Raw genomic sequence first — 23,728 nt, forward strand, 5'->3', positions numbered from 1 at the left:
ATATATATATATATATATATATATATATATATATATGTATGAAAAATACTACATAACGTCTATAGGTGAAAATGAACAGTGATTTTACCTACTCCCATCACCGTCCAAACTTTATTGCGCTGTCACGATTGTCCAGTAGTGTTTTATTTTTCATTTTTTTTTCTACAAATAAGATTGACTTGAAATTTGGAGTGTATATTCATCAAAAATAGAGAAATCTTCAAAAATTATAAAACAAATATTTTACATGAAAACATTGACCAAAATACCCCTGAAAATTTTTTAGGGTATTTTGTCAATTTATTTTTCATGGATAATTTTTTTATATATTTTTATTAGATGCGCCTTAGTAAGATGTACATACCATAAAAATTTCAAGTCATTTTGATTTGTAGAAAAAAATGAAAAAAATAAAATATTACCAAACAATCGTGACCGCGGGATGAGATTGGACGGTGATGAGGGAGGGGAAAATAAATAGTGATTTTGCCTCCCTCATCACCGTCCAATCTCATCGCGCAGTCACGATTGTTTGGTAATATTTTATTTTTCATTTTTTTTCTACAAATTAGAATGACCTGAAATTGTTAAGGGTATGTACATCTTACTGAGGCGCATCTAATAAAAATATATAAAAAAATTATTTGTGAAAAATAAATTGACCAAAATACCCCCAAAACTTTTCGAGGGTATTTTAGTCAATTGTTTTCATGTAAAATATTTTTTTTTGTATAATTTTCGAAGATTTCCCTATTTTTGATGAATACACGATCCAAAATTTAGGTCGTTTCGATTTGTAGAAAACAAATAAAAAATAAAACACTACCGAATAATCGTGACCGTGCGATGAACTTTAGATGGTGATGGGGGTAGGAAAAATCACTATTCATTTTCGCCTATAGGCGTTGCGTAGTGTTATATATATATATATATATATATATATATATATATATATATATATATATATATATATATATATATATATATATATATATATATATATATATATATATATATATCTCAAATTGCCCTCTTTTGATCATTTTAAAGAAAAAAGATAAGATGAGTCTTTAAATTGAGTCAGCATTGGGGTTCCATTGACCCAAAACATAGAATCACTTATCTAGGCATAAGCAAAAAAGCAATGCATATAAAATAAATAACAACATCAAGTTTATTTTATTTTTAAACAAATGTTATTACTTTTATTGATATTTACGAAAAGGAAATTACATCATCAGAGACAATAAGGGAAGGAATGGTAGCTCCACCTTTAGTTAACAAATCAGCCACGCTATTAGCTTCGCGATAAACATGAGAGAAAGAGACCGAAGCAGTAGCTGCAATATCCATAATTTGCAACCATAAAGACTGTAGTTCCCATGGGTCTCTCTGTACCTTATTACACCATCTAATTAAATTCAAGGAGTCTCCTTCACAACTAATGTTAATATTTCTATTAGAGCACTCAATTCTGCAAAGTTTGCAGTTGCAATACCTATCGGACCAGCATAGGTAAATAGAATATTACCAAGGCAATCGTGCATCACACTTCCAATTCTTGCTACTCCAGAGTTGCCTAAAGTACTCCCATCAAAATTAAGCTTTAAGCTTCCTAGACATGGGGCAGTCCAAATATAGCTTGGTCTAGAGCAACCAACACCAAGATAGAAAATATTTATCAAATTAACTAAAACATCTACCTGGGAGATGCCCCATCCCTCTTTATTAACTGAAAGCCACGACCAAATAGAAATTTTAATGATATGAATTAATCTATCAAAAGAAATAGCAATCCCTTCAAAGGTCCTCATATTTCTTTCCTTCCAAACCTCCCATAGTATTCACCTATTGCAATCTTCTAGACTACTCTACCCATCTTAGGCCAAAAAGGTAAGGTCAAGATCAAAACAATCCCCGCCATATTTTGAGGGAGCACCATCTGATTTCCTACAACATCAAATAGCCAATACCAAATTCTCACAGTACTAGGGCAGTGTATAAATAGATGCGCACCATTCTCACCATCAGCCTTGCACATCAACCATACATTTGGGAGAATTTTTCCCATTTTAATCAAGTTATCAATCTTCAAAACTTTGTCTTGCGCCGCCAACTAAATAAAAACTTGAACTTTGTGTGGAATCAACCATTTCCATATTTGTGCAATGTGTACACAAGTCCACCTCCACCGATCATGAAAAAAAAGATTATAACATGATTTGACAGAGAAAACACCATTGCTTTCAATCTCCCAGATCATCTCATCCGTTAAATTTTGAGATATATATGGTTTATCCAACATCTCCATGAGTTCACACCATTGAGCTAACAACACATTATTCAACCGATTATAAGCCAATATGATATTCCACGAACAAAGCTGACCCCTTCTTTCTAGTGCCTCACTAACCTTTAAGTTGGGCCTAGCTACGAGCCTGAACAGATTTGGGAACACTGCCTTCAATGGATAATCCCCAAGCCATTTATGGTGCCAAAAGGAAACTTGAGCACCATAGCCTAAATTCCATCTAAAATAACCCAATATCATTGGCCTGCAATTGAAGATAGCTCTCCATACAAGAAAACTATCCTTACCCTTACCACCCCCAACCCAGAGTTCTTGTCTCTCCATAGCATATTTTGAAATTAGAACTTGGTACCAAAGAAAATCCTTCAAGTGGAGGCTATGCCACCGCCATTTGCACAATAAAGCTTGGTTAAACATTCTGATTTTTCGAATTCCCAAACCTCCTTCTTGCTTAGGAGTGCAAACTTTTTCCCATCTTAATAGATGATTTCTGCTTCTCACTATAGGAACCCCAAAGAAAGTCCCTCATCTTTTTTTCAATGTTTTTAGCAATTGAGGCAGATATGTTAATCAACGACATTTGATAGATAGGAAGGTTAGCTAAATAAGATCTCAGTAATGTTACTCTCCTTCCTAAAGACATATATTTCAGCTTCCATAGATCTAGTTTAAGTTATACTCTTTTTAGCATCTTATCCCATACATTAAGAGAAAGCCTAGAATCTAAGATAGACGAGTCAAGGTAGGTAACAGGGAAATAACCAACTTTTCATCCTATAGCATTTACCAAATTATCTACCACAACTTGTGAGCAATTAATGTCGAAGACTTGTGAAAATTAACTTTTAGATCCAGGGTAACTTCACATCATTCCAAAATTAGGGCAATATTATTCACTTGCAGGAGCTCAGTATCACAAAAAATGAGAGTATCATCAGTATATTGCAAATGAGAGATAGTGATACCTGAGTAAGACTCGACATTTGAAATAAAGGATTGTATACTACGAGACCGTTTACTATTGATACAAGGAGGTCATAATCACTCATAGCTATTAAATATCAAATTGGATAGCTTGAGGTAAGTTAAAGAGTTCTAGAAATTGTATTTTGAACTTTAAGTTTAGTCAACGATCCTGATGTAAAATCTATCAGATAAAAATAAGGGAAAATTATAGAAACCCCTTTAAAATGAACTTTGCAGACATCTTCTCCCTAATTCTTTTAGTATCACACTCTAGATCCCAATGCAGTTTTTTCTTGTATTTACCTCCCAGTGAAGAAGTAAAAAAGAAATAAGACTACAATGCCTTTCTCCTCTCTCTTTCTCTCTATACCCACCTTCTCTCTTTCTCTCTCTACTCGTCTCTCTCTGTCGACCCTCTCTCTACTCCCCCTCTCTCTCTCTCTACCGACCTCTCTCTACTCTCTCTCTCTCTCTGCTGCGATGTCTTTTGCTGATCTCCCCCCTTACCTCCACTTTGTACATGCAAATTAGATACCAAAACAAGGAGCTTTGTAAAATCAGGGATCTATCAATAAAATATGAAGATTCTTCTCTCTCTCCTCCCTCTCTCTCCTCTCTGTCTATACCCCATATCTCACAATATAAATACGCAGAAAATACTAGAACCAATGCATCCAAAGTGGAACCAAAGCAAAAAACCTACTCTCCTTGCTTTACAACTAATTTAGTTTTCAGTAGAGAGATAGAAAGATGGAGAGGTTAGAGAGAGAAAGAAGTTAGAGAGAGTTTACGGAAAGAGAAAAAGTTTGTTCTTGGGTTTTATACTGTTGGTGTAGTGATACGTTGCAAATATGGAGAGGCCTTTCCCCTGTTTCATCTATTTTCCTTTCATATTTTTGTTTTTCTCTTTAAAATTTCATCTCATAGAAGCCATCGTCGAGATCATTGTTTTTGTAGAAAACCCATATTTAGTTGCTGCCCATATGATGATTTTGAAATCTTCATTTGTATTGAAGTTTTTGCAGAGATCATTCTTTTTTGAAGAAATATGGGGCTTTGATAGGTATATCAAGGGAAGCTCTGCAAAGGCCATGAAAGCCATGAAGCAGAAGTTTTTGAAGGAATTTGGGGTTGTGATGGATATATTAGTCAGCTCTGGTGTGTGCATTTGGTCACAATGGGTACGTGAGGTTGTGAGATTTGAGGAGTAGAGAGGTGGTTTGGGAATGGATCGAGCCTAGTTCTGTGAGGAGTAGGAGGATTGGGGATACAATAACCTAGGTAGAGAGAGATAGAGAAAGGGTGGGTGGAGAGAGAGGGGGAAGAGAGAGAGTGAGAGAGGGTAGAGAGAGGAGTAAAGAGAGGGGACGGTTAGAGAGATAAAGAGAAAGGACTGGGAGAGAGAGAGAGGGTGGGTAGAGAGAGTGAGAGAAGAGAAGGACATTGTACTTTTATTTGTTTTTTGACGTTTTTAGTAAGGGTTAAATAACAGAAAAAATAGTGTTGGGGTTTAGGGTGTGATATCAAAAGTATTGAGGGGGGGGGGGAGATATTTATAAAGTTCATTTTGAGGGGGGTATCTATAATTTTCCCTAAAAATAATTGTGACCTCCTTATACTAAAAGTAAGTGGTCTCTTTGTATACTTGCCTTGAAGTAAAGACCTCTTCCCTCTTTGCCATATTATTACGTAGTAGGCAAATAAATTGGTTGATGGGGAAATCCCATCATCTCTCTTACTATTCTTCTCTTTCTCTTGTTGGTCTTTTATAAGTACGACGCTTGTGTAGACACCCCATTTTGAAAACTGGCAAATTCAATAGTTTTCTAAACTATAGACAACCATAGGACCACACTATCCCAGTAAACCCCTGGACTATAGACGATCATAGTTAGTGATCCCTACCTTGTGATCCAAAATCCTGCAGGACCACTGTTTTAGTAATAAATCAAGTAAAAATAGCAAAACAACTTCAAGTAAGAATAGCAAAGCAACTTATTTTTACCTGATTTTTGGGCAATATCACAAAAATACGTGAATCACCTTAGAATCCGAAACTGATACTTTTGGCAAGATTCGGGCTTCCTTTGACCCCCAAAATGAAAATTTGGCTGATATATCTTCTTGAAATTGATATATATCTATTCTTGTACGATTTGAGCCTTTATATAAACACATTTTGTGACCCATTTAGGGTTGAACTTTGTTAACATGTAGGCCAGAAAATTTGAGAGATAGAGAGAGCCCAAGGAGAGTTAGAGAGCAACCCTAAATATAGATAAACAACTTAAGCCCTAACCCCCCCTGAAGCAAACTTTTAGCCTAGATCAATAAAACTCTAGTTCAACCAAGCCAAGGTTTGGTTAAGTTTGAAGGGAGAACAACGGAGGGAATACGTACATAGTAGTGGTTCTGATACGGGCGAGGCCTCAAAGCTTTAGGGGCCCCGGGCCAACTGGCTCGACCAAGTATTTTCCTCATCATTTATTTTGTTAAATTTATACTTTTATTCTTTTTTATTCAATCTTTCGTGCTTTTTGGATCGATGCTAGCTATGCCACTGATCTGAGAGTGGATCTATTCGTTTTTTAATAGATCTAGCCTTATATCATAATTTGATTTTCACCACTCTCTATCACTCTTAAAAATAAGATCAGTTTGCGGTTCAGATTCCGTCAAATCTCATCCAAAGATCGTCCTGATCTGCATCATAAACAGTTTGGCGCCCACAGTGGGGCATTTCTAGCTGGATCTGAATATGAAAAAAAAAAATCACGTTTTGGATAAAATAAAATAAAAAGCCTTTTTTTTTGGAAAATTTTGCTCCACACTTGAGAACATCCTGTTTAGAACTCTTTTTGTTTTAGTTTCTTAAAATTTAAAATTACAGGGTGCACCTTAAGGTTATCGAATCATAGCAGGTTTTTTTTTTCCCCTATAGTTGGGTTTTTAACCTATAGAGTTTCGTTTTTAAAGGGTAAAAGCTTTTAGGGTTTCTAAGGTGAGGAATGTGCAAGGAAAATCTAGAAAGGGGAGATAAGCATTAAAGGCGAGAAGGGATGCGAGTGATTAGGGTTTAAACCTTATTCGGTTAAGAAAGAAAGAAAACAAAATAAAATCAAGAATCCAACAATCCAAGATAAAGCTTTATTCGATTTGTTAACAACAATCAAAGAATGATAGGCTAAAGAATTTTCCCAATGCTTGTTCGTGAGCCTCATCGACTGCGGAACTTTTTCTGCTCATGTTTTTCCTACAAAGTTTTTTCTTTTTTTTTTGTTTTACTGTTCCCATCTCAAACAAAAAAAAAAAAAAAAAAAAAAAAAAAAAAAAAAAAAAAAAAAAGAAAATCTTTGTGGCTTCAAATTTCAAGTACTTTTATTATTCTTTTGATGTAAATTATCTTCATTTTTAATTTTTACTTATCTTCATTTTAAATTTTTTCTTTTGCCACATCTGTCCTTCTTCATTCTCAATAAAATTACGAAAAAGAAGAAAAGTTAAATTATTGCATAAATTAGAGATCCAAATAAATAAAAAAGTAGATTACAAATAGATAGAGCTAATGAATAGAGATAGAAAATATGTGAAGAGAGAGTGAGAGGGATAGAAAATTAAGAAAAGTTAAATGTGAGATATTTACGAAAGAGAAAATAGAAAAGTAGAAAGAGAGATGATCTAGAGAGAAACACATTGGGGAGAGAGTAAAAGAGAGAGATGGAATTCAACAAGAGAAATAAATGAGAAAGATTTTCAGAGGGAGAAAAAATTAAAGAAAGAAAATAAGTGAGATTTTAGGAGAAAAATAAGATAGTAATATTTTTTTTTTAAATGAGAGACCTCTTGATTTGCAGTCCAATGCTAAAAATAAGATTGTAACTTACAGAGAGAGAAGCAATCCATATAGGAACACATAGTAGAGTGTGTGAGATTGAGAAAATTAAGAAAACATAAAGAGAGAGATTTAAAAAGAGAGTTATACATATTAGATAGAGAGAGAGACAGAGAATTAAGAAGAGAGGAATACGCGGGAGAGGAACAATTATGGAAAAATATATATTTGAAAATATACTTGTGTTTATCATGAAAAAATTATATATTTAAAAATATATAAATTAAAATCTAAAAAAATATGAACGTGAAATTGAAAAAGATAATTATGAAAACATAAACTTTTGAAAACGGGTGTGTCCCTAAAATACAACCTTTAGCATACTAACATTTTTCAAATTCAAACCCCAATACTGACATCTTCCAAACTATAAAAACAATTGCTCTACTCTCCTTCATCTCTCTCTCTCTCTCTCTCTCTCTCTCTCTCTATATATATATATATATATATACCCAACAATTCATCTCTTTCTACTATTTTTGAATTTTAAGATAGGCTTCCTGTATTTAGGGGAGAGAGACAGAGAATATGGCGTTTCAGAAAAATTTTCTTGCCATGTTGAGATATAGAATTAATGAAAGAGATTAGAGAATTAATGAGAGAGATCATTAAAGACATAGAGAAGGTGGAGAGGGAGAGAGACTTATAGAGAAAGATTATTAAAGACAGACGTGGAGATGAAGAGAGAGAGAATTAAGGAGAGAGATCATGATATTTTAGAAAATTTTTCTAGAAGGGTTGGACCCCTTGTAAGGTTTTTTTGTTTTTATGAAGAGATTTTGACGATGTGCCTATATTCATTTATCTCATACAAAGTAAGGGGAAATTGTAGAGAGAAGCCAAAACCTCCATCCTTGAGTTATTCAACCTGAAGGAAGATTGCTCTTCTTCTTCTCACTCTTTCTTATCATTTCTTTCTTCTCAGGAAATATTGTTTTTTTTTTTTTTACTCTTTTTCAATTTGTTGTAGTTGTTCTTTATTTTTTTTTCTCTTTTTCTGCATTTGTTTCAGTTGTTTATAAAATTCTTGGATGGTGAAACAAAAAGAAGAGAAGGAAGTTGTTTGAGATGTTGGTTTAACTAAGAGGCTTTTGCTTATGTCTTTTTGGTTACATGTAGGTGCACTTTGAGGCTTCCATGTCATGGAAGAAACAAGGTTGTAAGCATTCAATAAATTCTTTAAGTAGAATGTTTATACTTTATAGCAAATATTGAATAAATTCTAATTTTCCTATTTTTCACTAAATTATTGAACGATAAAAATGTAATATTTTCCTTTTCAATAAATTTTATGAATTAAAAATATCTTAGGATTTATTTTCAAATTTCTCATTACAAAATTTAAAATGTTTCATTCATGCAGGATTTATTCAAAAATATGTAATGGAAACCATCTTCTCTTCAATTTTTTCATCACTTAAATATTTTTTTATGATTTGAATATTATTTACAACTAATTCTTATAATTTATAAATCATCGTCTCTTCAATTATTGCTTAAATTATATATAAAAATTGAAACCAAACTTCTCAGTCCTTCATTAAGGTATGTTTCTGAATTTTGGGGTCAGGAACCTGTGGGTTGTGTAGCGGTAGATGCAGTTGGGGCTTCGGGTGGTTTGTGGGTAATTTAGGATACATCGGTTTTTGCTTGTATAAACGTTGTTCTGAGGGATAATTTGGCAACTGTTGTGGTAGAAGGACGTTTTTCTTCGTTTAGGTGGCATGTGGTTAATGTTTATGGTCCGAATACTCAAAATTTGAAGGCCTCTTTTTTGCATGATCTAATTGTTGTTATTTCTACGATTAATTTGCCTGTTCGCTTGGGAGGCGATTTTAACTTTATTAGATGACTGGAGGAAATCTCTTCGAATGTTTCTATTAATTCTAATATGTGAATGTCATAATGATTTCGTTAACTTCCATGAGTTGATTGAGTTGCCTTGGAATGATTCGACCTTTACTTGGTCCAATAATAGTGTGCAGAATTTGATTATCAGTAAATTGGATCGGTTCTTAATATCTCGTAACTGGGAATCATAGTTTCATTTGGTTAAAGTCAATGCCCTTGGAAAGTTCATTTCTGATCATGTTGCACAGTTATTACAATTTGATTTTACTTCTTCGGGTTATCTACCATTTAGGATGGAGGTTTTTTGGTTGGAGGAAGTAAAAGTGGTGGATCAGATTAAGAATGTGTGGAGTCGTATAGAGGCTTTGGGGTGGCAACGTTATAGAGTTTTCAAGAAATTGATGATTTTAAAGAGTAGTTTTTACAGTGAAGAAAGGATCATAATTCCAATATTATGTTTCGTATTGAGGATACTTTGAGCCAGATCAAATCCATAGATGAAGAAATAGATCTAAATGGACATGTATCAGAGGTTATGATGGGTGAGACATGGGTTTCGTAAATTTGTTTTATGATTTATTAAAATCCGAGGAGGTGTATTGGAAACAATGATCTCGTGTGAAATGGCTAAAGGAAAGAGATCTTAATACAAAGTTTTTTTCATTCTATTGCTAATGCTAGAAGGAGGTAGAATGATGTTTCTAGTATTAGATTTCTAGGGGTTAATGAAGAATATGTGGAGGCCTGGGAGTTGGAATTTGTAAAACATTTCGAAAAATATTTTTCTTCGGAAATTCTTTTCCAGGTTAATTTGGATGGAGTCCCTTTTAAATCTCTACCACAGGCAGTGAGATTGTTTTTGGAAAGGAAGGCAGAGATAGAAGAGTTGAAAAGCGCAGTGTTTGCTCGACCAGGGGACAAGGCTCTTGGACCAGATCGTTTTCCATTGGTCTTCTTTCACAAATTTTGGACTCTTCTTAAATATGAATTGCTATTGATGGTTAATGAGTTTCTTCATAGGGGTATTTTGAGCAGAGGTATTAATTATACTTTTATTACTTTAATCCCTAAGAAAAACTCAATTTCGGGTATTGGTGATATTCGTCCTATCAGTTTACTCACTAATTTATATAAAATTGTCTCTAAGATTCTAGCTGAGAGATTGAAAAGGGTATTGCCTATTGTGGTCTCTGGAACACAATCCGCATTTATTAGTGGCATGATGATTATTGATGGGGTTCTCATTGCCCAATAATGCATTCATTCGAGAGTTCAGAGTAGGGAGCTGGGAATTTTGTTAAAATTGGATATGGAGAAGGCATATGATAGGGTTGAATGGAAAGTGCTGGATGAGATTTTAAGGTGCATAGTTTTTAGAGAGGTATGGAAGAGATCGATTAATGGGTGTCTTTCTTCGGCCCATTTCTCGGTTCTGGTAAATGGGAGTCCGAAAGGTTTTTTTAAAGAAACAAGGGGTTTAGGAAAAGGTGACCCTTTATCTCATATCTTATTTACTTTGGTGGGTGAAGCCTTCAGCCTTATGCTTAATAATGTGGAACATAGACTTTGGTTCCATGGTTTCAAGTTTCTCAGAATTCGCCTTTTGTATCTCATTTGCAGTTTGCAGATGATGCAATAATTTTTTGTGGAGCACAATTGGATTAGATTTTACATATAAAAAGATTTTTGAGATGTTGAGAGGTGGCTTTAGGTCGTAAAGTTAATTTTGATAAAACAACCATTATTGGGGTTGGGTGCTGCAGCTGAGGTTCACCATCTCACCCAAGTAATGAATTGCAAAGTTGAATCGTTCCCTATAATATATTTGGGTATGACTATTTCAGACTCTAGGCTACCGAAGGAGGTATGGGATTCGGTGGTGAAAATAGCTAATGTTAAATTAGATTTGTGGAAACCAAATTTTTTTTCCTTTCATGGATAAATAACTCTGATCAATTCATCTCTTTCTAATTTACCCATATATCAGATGTCACTTTTGATGATGCCTTCTGACGTGGTTAAAAGAATTGAACGGCTAATGAGGAATTTTCTATGGGGATCCGTGGGTCAACAGAGGAGGTTTCATCTTGTTAGCTGGGAAAAGGTGAAGGAGGGTTTCACCTAAAAGTGAAGGAGGGTTAGGGATTCGTAGGTTAAAGCTTATGAATCAAGCACTTACTGCAAAGTGGTGGGGGCAGTTTCTGGGGCTGGAGAATTTCCTTTAGAACAAATTCTAAGTGCTAAGTACGGGGTGGATTCATTGAATTATTTGATTGCAAGGGGTAGGGGTGGCAGCAGTCAATCGTATGTGTGGAAAACCTTCTGCTCTATGCGTACATTTATGGCTAGGTTGATTCGTTGGAATGTTGGTAAAGGAGATGGGGTTCTCTTTTGACATCAAAGATGGGTCTCTGATAATGCCTTAAAATATACATACCTAGATTTGTTTACCAGATGCTCGAATGTATTGCTTAGGGTAAATGAAGTGGGTGTAAATGTTGAGAATTATATTATTTGGAACATTACTTGTAGGTATAATCGAGTTCCTGAGGTGGTGGCGGATCAAATTGCGGACCTTCTCAACATTTTGGCGGATGTTTATTTTTCTCCAGTGGCGGAGGATGAAGCTATATGGGAACCTGAAATAGATGGTATATTTTCAGTGTGCTCGGCCTATTCATTGCTTTTTCATGATTGAATTAGATGGAGCCAGTCAGAGCTTCAGGATATTTGGAAGTGGAAGATTCCCCTTAAAGTTAAAGATTTTATTTGGGTTATGCTATAAGGTGCTAACTATGGATAATCTGAGAAATAATGGGAATATTTTAGTTAATGTTTGTTTGTTTTTGTAAAATGGATGAAGAATCATGTACTCATTTGTTTTTGCTTTGCCCATTTTCTTTTCACATTTGGCAATGGGCTTTACAGAAAATAGGGGGTCTCCATGATTATGCCTGATTCTTTGATTTATTTTTTGACGTATTTTCTTTGGTTGGCCTTCTGGTGTAATAATTTGGAATATTATGAGGGGTGCCATAATTTGGGAATTATGGTTAGAAAGAAATAAAAAAGTTTTCGATGGTGTGGTTTTAGAGGCTCAGGAACTCAAATATAGAATTCTTAATTCGATGTGGACCTGGTTCAAGATCACAAAGTAAGGTTTTGCAGTTTCTAAAGTTGACGTTTTCAATAATTTGGAAAATTTGATTAAGTATCGATTTTTGAAATAGAGACCAAGATTGAGTTGGGTTCCTCCGCCTTTTGATGACTCTTCTTTCGGAAACCCAAGTAATGCCGGTTTTGGGGGGGGGGTTTGTAGAGACAATATAGGTGCTATTCGTTTTTGTTATGCTGGTCCGTGTGGTGTAACAACTGGTAATCATGTTGAATTAGAGGGATTGTCACAAGGGTTAAGGATCTGGACAGAGAAATGAATGGGGGGATCTTTGATCATTGAAGGGGATCTCTTACTGTTGTTAACTGGTGTTCTGTTATCTCTAAACCTCCTTGGCGACTAAGATCTCTATGGTTGAAGGTTGTGGATTTTCTCTCTTCTCGGGAGGTTACTTTCCAACGTTTTAAGGGAAGCAAACGGGGTTGCAGATGGCTTGACAAGAAAGGAATGTATCTTAATTCTTTAGTTATTTATTCTGATTTGCTGTAACTGATATATGGTTCTCTTATTTCTTCTAATAAAAGTTAAGTACTCTTGTCAAAAAAAAAAAAAAAAAATCTAAATTATCTAAAAAAATAATTTCCAGGTTTTATACTTTGTAAAATTATTTATTTGAAATTCTTTTATCTTTCATTAAGAAAATACAACTTTAAATCTATAAGTTTTGTCCTCTTAAATTATTTGATTGGTTTTTAACTTTTTAGTACAATTTTGAAACATTTGTAAATAATTGTTTTTCATTGACTAAATCAAGGAATTCATCTTTATTATTTGTTTCCAAAATATGGAAAATTGAATGAATTTAAGTCAAAATTTCATGCTCTAAAAATAGTTTGTAGCTATTTTTTGTTTTTCATTGTGTACCTTAAAAAATCAATAAAAAATATTCCCATTGTTCTTTACTGAAGGAACCCACTACGGAATTAACTCCCAAAGAGCGACACAAAGTTTTGAGTGAAAGAGACAATCGAAAAAGAGTGGGGTGATCACCCGCCCCTTGCAATAGCCAAATGGGACATTCATGCCTCATACTTCAAAAGGCATTAAATCCTAATGGATAACATAAATTAACCTATTAACGGGAAAAACCTAATGAGCTTATCTATCCAAATAAAATATTGAGGGATTAGAAAACTGAGAGTGATTATGAGTCTGAAAATCAAGGAGCAATTCAAAGGAAAAGTTCAATAGGAATTCAATGACCATTGTCAAAGAGATATTGGATGGCAACCTGGGGCAAGGGAAATATGAGGATAACCAATATTAAAACCTCCTTGCTAATTGGAGAAGGAAAAGATGATTGAATTCCTACATGATCTTAGGGAGAAGTGCCAAAAAATAAAGCGGGGTGTGGAGGGGGGGGGGGGGGGGGGGGGGGGGGGGGTGGGGGAGGGGGGAGGGGGTGGTGTATCACTGGCTCTTCTTCTCCTCCTCCTCTTTATTCGTCATCATCATCTTCTTCTTTCAAAAAAAATAAAATCCGTTGGGTTTAAAATCCCAAAGGATTCCCAAGCGTTGGGAAAAAAGCCACTAGGCTGAACACTCGAAAGGGGCCCTGGGGTGATGGAAAAAGAAATCCGGTGGGCTGAAAATCCCAAAGGAACCCTAAGTGTTGAAAAAGGTGCCACCGGGATTAACACCTGAAAGAGACCTCAGGGCGATGAAAAAAAAGAGAAAAGAAGTTATATCTCCTTTCATTCTCTTCTCTGAAGTCTTTTCTCTCTAAAAACAACTGCTCTTCCCTATTCCTAAGTTAGAATGATATTAAAAAAAAATCAATGAGCATTAGCTTGATGGAGCATAGATGAGGACCTTGATCATTTGGAAGGTAGGTGGTGGAGGAACGAAATTGAAAATCCAAAGAGATTTTGAGCACTGAGGGGCTGTATCTTGTATTCTCTGAGATTTTGATTTGCTCGAAAACTTCAGATAACTCTCTTTTGAATTGAAATATAAGAGCCAAGGTTGGAAGATGAATGAATACTGATGATTCCCCATCGTGAAGATCCCAGCAAGGATCTGACAAGATCATTTAGGATCCACCAAAGGGGTCACAAGTCGTTAAACTATAAGGCCCACTTTTGTTTTTAAGAATTCTTGAAAATTTATTTTCAAAACTTCTTTCCAAGCACTTTTTCAACACCCTTTTCAGAATGCTCCATGGTATCACGAGCTTAAACTGCCAACCACTTTCAAATGAGAAATCATTAAAAAACGTCTAGCCCCTTATGAAGTAAAAGGTCGAGGGTATCTATTTCAAACTGCTCCTTGGTGGTATGAATCTAAGGTGCCAACTACTTTCAAATGAGAAATCATTAAAAAATGTTTAGTCACGTATGACATAAAAGGTTGGCTGTATCCAATTCTAAACATCTAGCCCTGTACGAGGTTGGGTGAAATTTTGGAAGACGTCTAGCTCCCTATGATGTAAAAGGTCGGGTGTTCAGAAATGTAGGCCACCACCTGACGCTCAATTGTCAGGTTTATCATGTTTATTGTTGCATGACGTTAGACTGCTCAGAGGGCTCTATGGTTGCATGAGATAAAATTGCGAACCAAACTTGTTTTTTCAAATATCTTCCTCTTTTCAAAATTTTCCTTATATGTCTTGTATTTTCAAAAACTTTAATTTCTTGGTTAAAATCATACACTTGCACAAGCTCTTGGTTCTGTTTCAAAACTTTTTCCTGTTTTAATATTTTCTAAAAATGTCCTATAAAAATGAGGGAGCTGGGCACCTGTACATGATGCTACCATTGCTGCCTCATTTTTCTCTTTAGAATTGACCAACGAGACCTTCTTTCCAGTAGGTCAAAATTTTTTCAAACCATAGAAAGCTTTAAGGAAAACCTAGAAAAATGCCAGGTTTATAAATTCAAAATTATAATTCAAAATTCTTGAAGTTTAGTAGCATAGCTAAAAAGTCCAACTTGAGGTCAAAATTAACATAAATCACCAGAACATCTCACACCGAAAACCCTAGGATGAAATGCCCTAAGTGGGTGAGCGGTGAGCGCAATGTCTTGGATGAAAAAGCTGGTGTTCCCTCTGACCACGTAACATTAGGATGAAGTCAACATATCGGCAGTGTCTATTTCTTTGATACACACCTATCCCTCGAAGGACATGGAGTACCAGAGCAGGACAACTGTAGAGACCCCATTTTGAATATGACAAATTTCATTATCTTAAATTTAAACAACCCTTAAGACTACACTATTCCAGAAAATCCACGAATTATGCAACACAGTAGTCCATGGTCCTCATCCTGTGATCCATTATCTTAACAGGCTCACCCATTTTTAAAATAATAAAAAAAAATAACAAAAAATCACTTTTTATCCTGAAAATTGGAAGGTGATCATTAAAAAACGTGCGAATAACTGCAAAAATAGAAATTAGGTATTTTGGTGAGATTTGGATTGGGAGGCACAAGGTGTGCTGCCCAGATCCGTTGGGAGGCACAACGAGTGCCGCTCAGCTCTCTGACCTTCAAAACGTATTTTTGCGCTTGAAGATCAGCTAATTAATGGTAATGATGCATTTCACGTGTTTTTGGATCTATAAAAGCACATTTTCTTGAACTTTTAGAGGTTGCTGAGAAAAACCCTAGATATTGTGTGAAACCTTAAACCTAGAACTCTAGATCATCAATCCATACTTTATGAAGCTATCATCAAACATTCAACCCTTTAGATCAGATCCATAACTTAATCCAACCAAGCTCAGGTTTGGTCAATTCTGAAGAGAAAAGGGGGGGTGGACAGTATAAACTCAGTCGTGGTCCTGATACGGGCGAGGCTCCAAAGTCTCGGGTGTCCCAGGCCAATTGGTCCAATCAAGTAAGTCTCCCTTCAACATTTCCTTGCATTTCCAGTTACTTTTGTTCAAGCACATTGTAGTTCAAGTATAAAGATGTTTGGGTCAGTCCATGGTGTGTAACTATGACTAGGCATGATATCATTTATATTGCTACCATGATTTGAATAAGTTGCCTCTTCTTCATATTCCAATCTCTTCCTCTCCACTTTTTCATTACACTCCATAAGAATATTTTTTGTAAAGTCTTAGAGTATTTCACTATCTAATCCATTTGATACAACTTATAAAGGCAGTTCTACTTAAATCATCGTAACAAGCAGTTTAGGACGCCTTGTAGTCAGCCTTAATTTCAACACTATTGCCATTTGATACCATCCTTTCATTCCCTTCCTTAGTCCTTCTCATGATGTAGTGCTCAGGGTTGAACATAACATTATTATAATAGAAAACATTTAAGAGCACAAAGAATACCATCACGTTCATATACGCAACTTGTACATGTTGTTGTGATTTCTAATTCATTGAATATCACTTTATATTGTAGTTGATTGACATCATATTGATTGGCATCGTATTTATACACCCTATATGTGGTCATTGGTCCTTCAACTTCTATAGACTCTGCAACCATGGGAGGTGTCTTTTGAATTTCTTCAACAAACTTCCTAAATACACCATGTGTGTACAACTTAATAACTTGTTTTTTATAGGGAAATGTCATTCTCATCATTGGAATACCTTCAGTGCTATTGAAGTCTATCATATTTTCTTTCTCATATAGATGATCAATTGCTTTCTGGTACTGCTTCGCAAATCTTGAAAAATTGGTGTGTGAATTTACATATTGTTTAATAAAACTATTCCCAGATTCGCTTCGTTGACTATATAGTGCACCAGTAAGAATCGTACTTTCAAATACACATCAACCCACTGAAACGACATCCATATAAAGTGTCCAACTATTCATTCCCCTCAAGCTCATATTTTTGGAGTATTATGGAATCCTCAAAATAATTAATTGTCTTATTATAATCAATAGTAATTTTATGCTGCTCATGTAAGAACCTTTTGTGCTTTCGCTCACATGGCCCACTTTTTCTTGAAACTTTCGTGAAATGTGACATTTGCATAATCGATGCTGTGCATTTGAAATAACTTCTTTAATTGCAACAGCCATAGTTACGTCGTGATTAGTAATGATGCAACCCGGTTCTCGACTTTGCCTAGCTTCTAGTCAATGTCCAAATAGCCAATTAAAGGACTCTGTTGTCTCATGCCTAATTAGTGCACAACCAAAGATTATATTGGTTACATGGTAGTTTGCTCCAATATCGGGGGAAAAAGGCATGACGTATGCATTCATCTTATATGTTGTACAAAAAATAACTACATCACCAAAGTTCTCATATGATATTCTTAAACCCGAATCTATAGCACATTACAAAATTGACCTACTTCATCAAGCTATTTTTATTAAAAAACCATGTGTTCGCCTCAAGTTCTTGGTAGCTACTGGGATGCGCCGATATGATATCAAATGATGTACCTTTGATGGAGATATAAACTTTTGGGAGTGCTATTAAACAAATTTTGTTACAACCCACTTTTCCTCTTTCATCTTGCGTACCCTTAACATTGCTTTGCACCTTCCTTTGTTATTGGACAAGGATGAATTTTTCCTTCCTACTTTGGATCACGTTTGCTTTCTTTTGGGCAAATATAGTCTTGCATCCACAATTTGTTGTCCTTGTCCTTCTTTGGCCTATCAAGACCAATATTAAAGCCTCTTCGCTGGGCATATGCATTGTAAAATAGATACGCAACATCCTCAAATTCAAAGTTCAATCCTACAAATAGGTCCTTCTGATGCCCACCCTCATTGTCCTTACCATCCCTAGTTGCTATGATGTTATCACAACCTGCATCCTAAAATTGTCTTTATGGAACTCATCCTGGTCCATATCAGAGGATGAATCAGATACGAGTGCCTCAATGGGTATGTAAGCCGCAATATGCTTCATATTACCAACAATATCACCACTTGAGGATCCTCCATCTTCTCCAATGATGTTCATAACTTTTAACTAGTAATACTTAAACATAAGTAATTACACAAATTCATTTCTATGTCACATAGACACAAAATTTAAGTATAAGCTGGAATTTCAAAATAAATCTACATCTAGCAAGACATTAAGTAAAAAATACTAACTAGAACTTGAGTTATAAATTGATAGCAAACCAACTACAAAATTTAAAATTCACTACTACAAATCACAATAAGAGAGTTAGAGATAGAGAGGGAGAGCTCAAAATCCGGTGTCTTAAGATACGATCTATATAAAATAGGACGAAAATTTATTTTTTCCGGCTCATCCTATAATGCTTAGGATAAATATATGATCTATCTGCTTTATCTCCATAGAAATACCACTCTATTGCTGAATTACAGAGGACATGAATTGGTTGTTAAGGTTTCCATTAAGATGGGTTATTGAGTCTAAGTAAGAGATCGAAAGAGACAGTGGATGAATCACAACGTCAGAGAGAGAGAGAGAGAGAGAGAGAGAGAGAGAGAGAGAGAGAGAGAGAGAGAGAGAGAGAGAGAGAGAGCATACCTATTGAGATTTGAGCTTCTTTCCTAGTGAATGTGCAAAAAGCAAGCTCCTTCTTCTCTTTAACACTCAATTGGAGCATGCTTCTCCTCCTTCTCTTTTACTTGTTGTTGAGGTTGCAGAGGAGAGAGAGAAAGTTATCTTTGTTTTCATGTAATTGGGGTTCTCCTTGTTCTCTCGCGTGCTGGTTCTCTTCTCTGGACTTTTTTTCCTACTCGTGCTCTCTCTCCCCTCCAGCGTGCCCTCTTTCTTTCAATTTTCCCCATGCTTTCTCTTTCTCTCTCTCTATTACGGGAGGGAAGGTTTGAAGGATTACTGATTGAGCCCGTGACCATTTTTTTGTGAAATTTTGAGTCAAACAATCTCAGCCACCCATTTCAAATGAACGATTGAAAAGGAGGGGAGCATAGCTCTTCTATGCTATAGGGGAAGCAGAGAAAGCTTTCCCTTGTTTAAATGTCCCACGTATTCTACTTGATCTGGGCTTTTGTTGTTGGTTATTAAATGCCATCTTTACACATTATGCAAGTTTTATTTATATTAATATTTTTTAAAGGTTTTATAAGGATGAGGTGGGGTTTTATTATAAATAGGGGCTTGTACTCTCTCTCACATGGAGACATGCTCTCTCACTCCCCTATGAGCTTCTTAATAATAACACGAAGCGTTACGTTTTCGCTCTCTTTATCTTGTGAACCGAAGCTTTTTCTCTCTCATAAGGCTCATATTCATTCTTTAGTAAGAGATAGTGGGGCACTAGCCTCATGTAAATTTTAGGTAACAGGTACTATTACATTTAATGGTTTATTTTATGACGCGGAATGATTATTTAATTGCTTCTATTTTCCAATCGATGTTAAATTGATGTTATTTTAACGATTGGATATTTTTGCTCTAAGAGATATTTCTTGATACTAAATTCTTCTTCCAGTCGATGTTAATTGTGTTATATCAATTGGAAGATTAATGTGTAGTAAGAGAGAGAAGTTTGTGATCCCAATCGATGTTTTATTGTAAGATACTCAAGTGGATGACAAATTTTGTGGTAAGAAAGAAGTTTGCAATCTCAATCGCTGTTCATATTATATCGATTGGATGATGATTTTTGTAGTGAGAGATATGAGTTTCTAATTGATGTTTGTGGTATCATATTGATTGAAAAGACATATTAATAATTTTGAGACTGTGGTTTTGTATGGGTAACTCAGGGACTCAAGATTTGTATTCCGATTTGGCTATATCTTGGGAGTGTACTCACCGGCATTCGTTTGCACCTCATAATTTTACCGAGACATGGGTGTTTAACACTCCAAAGAAAATGAGAGTATATCGTACCTCCAGATCCCCTGATTTTGGTCTTAGTTATTTGGGAGCTTATGTCCACTGTGATGTTTAACTGCAGTGAGACCCCAAACAACCAGTGGACTGGTCGCCTTTCTTTCTAAAAGTGTCAATAAACTCTCTCACTTCCCTCTCTCTCTCTCTCTTCAAACCATCTCTCTTCAAAATTACAGATTTTTGAAGTTGTTAGAGAGAGAAAAACCCTAATTTTTATTGGGTGTGGTTTGTATAGGGTTAAGGCTCCAAACAATTAAAGTAGAACCTTTAAATAGTGTCGAAATATATCTTTCAGTATTAAAAATCTTTGTAATGGCTTGAAACATTATTTTCATATGTAATTACAAAATTTAAAGCATAAAAAATAATATAGATCAAGCATATCTATGAACACTTGAAAAATCTTGAATATTGACAGTCCAGAAATAGACCAATGTGCTTTTTTCATGTAATAATTAGTCTTCCACTTAGAAATGGGGCTTGGGTCATGGTGGTAGCATCCCTACACCTAGTCACCACATTGTGGTTTTCATTCCTACCACTAACACTATCACTAACACCTTAAAAAATTTAACTTCTAATCTACTTAGAAAACAGGGTAGGAGCATGTCTTACCCACTGAATTAACAAAAAGAAGAGAAAAAAAAGAAAAGAAGAAGTCAAGTGCCATTTGATCTCATCCTCCTTAGTGACAACAAAGGGTGAATACCTTATACCTCGTATGCGTAGTTTATTGTGTGTACAACATGCCGATGAGTGCATGTTGTGTGATTTACTCCCACACATTTTTCTTAGACGGATGGTGTTTCTGTGAGTCATCCGACTTGACTCATGTACATATGTGCGCCCCCCATTAATCTACATTAAAATAGATTTTTAATCTAAAATTTTCGGGATTGTTAAGATCATCATGAACATGAAAATAAAAATAAAAATTTTGATAGTTTAGAAGGATGGGGTTTTAATGAGTCAGCCGACTCATATATTGTACATTTGCGCGCCCCCCCTTAAACCATCTTCAAAATGGATTTCCAATCTAAAATTTTAGGGATTCATGATCTACAATAAGATTATCATAAACATGAAATAAAAGAAAAAAATTTTTATTCTTAAAATATGATTTTTTAGCAAAGCAATTTTTACTGTATAAGTCCTCAGTTTTTTTAGAACATCCATTTTCAAGATGGACATTGGTAAGTCAGTGGACACTTACACCCACCGACTCATGAATGACTTTTCCTTATTAAAATATAGCTAATTGGTAAACTATTTAATATTTCACTTATTTTAATAGGATATTTTCTAATTAAATAAACAAATATAAGTAAACTATTAAATAGTTCATCTCAAATTCTCTCAACCATAGATTTCGACCAGTTTTTGAATTATATAGAAATTTTTACCATTGATAGATAGACTAAAACCAAGAAAGTCTGGTAAGCGGTCCAGCCAGCCCAACTGTATATCCAATTAAATCTTGATAATTATGCATTAAACAAGCATGATATTTTTAATAATTTAAGGTCATGGATCAAGACTATATGTACATAGCAAGTTAAGGTCGTGCCAAATAGATCATATATGATGCAGTTTAGAGTCATGGATCAGGACTATATATATAGCAGTTTAAGATCGTGCAAAAATAGATTATATATGACGTAGTTTAGAGTCATTGATCAGGACTATGTAGATAACAGTTTAAAGTCATGCAAAAATAGACCATATATGATGCCGTTTAGAGTCATGGATCAAGATTGTATGTATATAGCAGTTTAAGGTCATGCCAAATAGACCATATATAATGCAGTTTTGAGTCATGAATCAGGGCTATATATATCTTTAAGGGTCAGGTATGTGCTCCCAATCTTAAAACTGGTGGTAATCTGGTTTTGGACCAAGCCCAAGCCCTTCCATGAGACTTTCAAGATTCACAGCACTGAAAACCAGGTTGTTGAAAGTCCAAGGATTGGAGGCTTGCAAATACATTTTGTTCTCCAGCCTCATATTTTTGATGCACATATTCACCTCTTGTAACTTAGGTAGTAGAGCGGCTTGACCCATCCGCCATCTATCAATATATTGTTGCACGAGTTCATGGTCTTTTTGCTTGGTATTTAGAAGCTCGGGCAAATAGACATCCCTCTTAGTGCTATGAAAGAGTGCTAGGAAGGCTTCCTGCATCTATCTCCATGTGAGCATAGACCCTGCAGACAGTCATGAGTACCATGTGAAGGTTGATCTTGATAACGATTGGACAAATTTTTGCATCATGAGAATGTTTGAAGACATTTTTCTACACCTTGGGTCCCCGATGTAGAATAAAAGAAAAACTGGTCAATAAAGCCGTGACATACAGTGTAATTTTTAACAGTCTCAGAATTTTTCCAGAACGGGTGAAGATGTTCTTAAAGACTTCAAAAGGCCAGTTGCTGAGTTTCGTCGAAATCCAAAATGTCTAAGGCAGTATAGACAAAGAAACAGTTTTGGAAAAATCAACCCCTAGCACCCTGAAACGGACCCCATAATTAGAACTCTATTTTTACTGTGTCAAATGGCTGTGGGACCACCGTCATTGGATCCGACACGGCCGAAAACCCTTAGGAGTCAAGTTTCGGCTTAAACAAATGTTCCAGAAAAAAGTTATGGGTGAAACATTAAAAAAAGGTAGGCCACATGCTATTCCCGTGCGGCCTCCCTGCACCATTCTCCATTAAATGAGATTGGTTTGTACAGTCTCAAGTAGCAACTTTAGAGACCCATATCTCACTCATTTCAAGTCGGAATCGCACTCAAATTTTGTGAGCGTGTTCATCTCGTCAAGACGAGCATTTGGATATGTGGCACGTCCTGTGATGATGCCTGAGCAGGGAGAAAAGTTAGAGAGAAGATGACGATTCACGGCAAAAGTTGCAGGAAATTCAATAGCGACATGTCTCGCTCGAGCGGCCATATCACGGCGCTCATGTACCCGATCGACGTGAAACCATTTCCATCATGTGCGTAAGGTATGAGGCTATGTCCGGACAGAATCCATTACATGATGAATGGTTGGATTTCACACGTGGAGTAGATAAAGTTACTATAAATTCCAATCACCAGAATTAAGATGCCGACCAAAACCCAAAGATTATAAAATCTTCGTCCGGGCATGAAATCAAGCTGCGTTTGTTGCAACATGATCGTGAAAGCATGCCCAGTGTGATACAATGAATAAATCACAAAAAACATCAAGGAACAAGCACACAATCGATCGGAAGTTTCTAAGATTCGTACAAATTTCAAGTCGTGTGATCGTGACCTAAAAACGCGATATGTGGCTCAAAGTTGGTATTAAAACGATCATCATGCCGAGCCAAACGAGAAAGTAATCATCTTTCGGTCAAAGGAGCGGCAACCCCGAATCATCCATGGAGATCACGCACGTTATAGGGTAGCAATTGGGACTGTTTTGGAATTTCATATATTGTTAAGCAGGGGTAAAATCGTCATTTTGTACCTATTTTTAGATTTTATTTTAATTCAATTAAATTGTGATTATCATTAATTAGGTTAGATTTTGGGCATCCACCCATGTTTAGGGCTCAATTCTATAAATACATGCTAAACCTATTGTAAAGGGTTCCCCTCAAGCTTCAATTTCATGAATAAAATTTGAGAGTTTTACATTGAGATTGTGGGCACGTCTTGGAGAGAGAGAGAGGAGAGAGAAAAAAAATTTTGGTACCTCTTGGTGAAGAAGGTAACTTTCTTTCTCCTCT

This window comes from Amborella trichopoda, chromosome 9, assembly GCF_054954075.1.
Source record: "Amborella trichopoda isolate Santa Cruz 75 chromosome 9, AtrichopodaSantaCruz75HAP2 v2.0, whole genome shotgun sequence".
In the NCBI taxonomy this organism is placed as follows: Eukaryota; Viridiplantae; Streptophyta; class Magnoliopsida; order Amborellales; family Amborellaceae; genus Amborella; species Amborella trichopoda.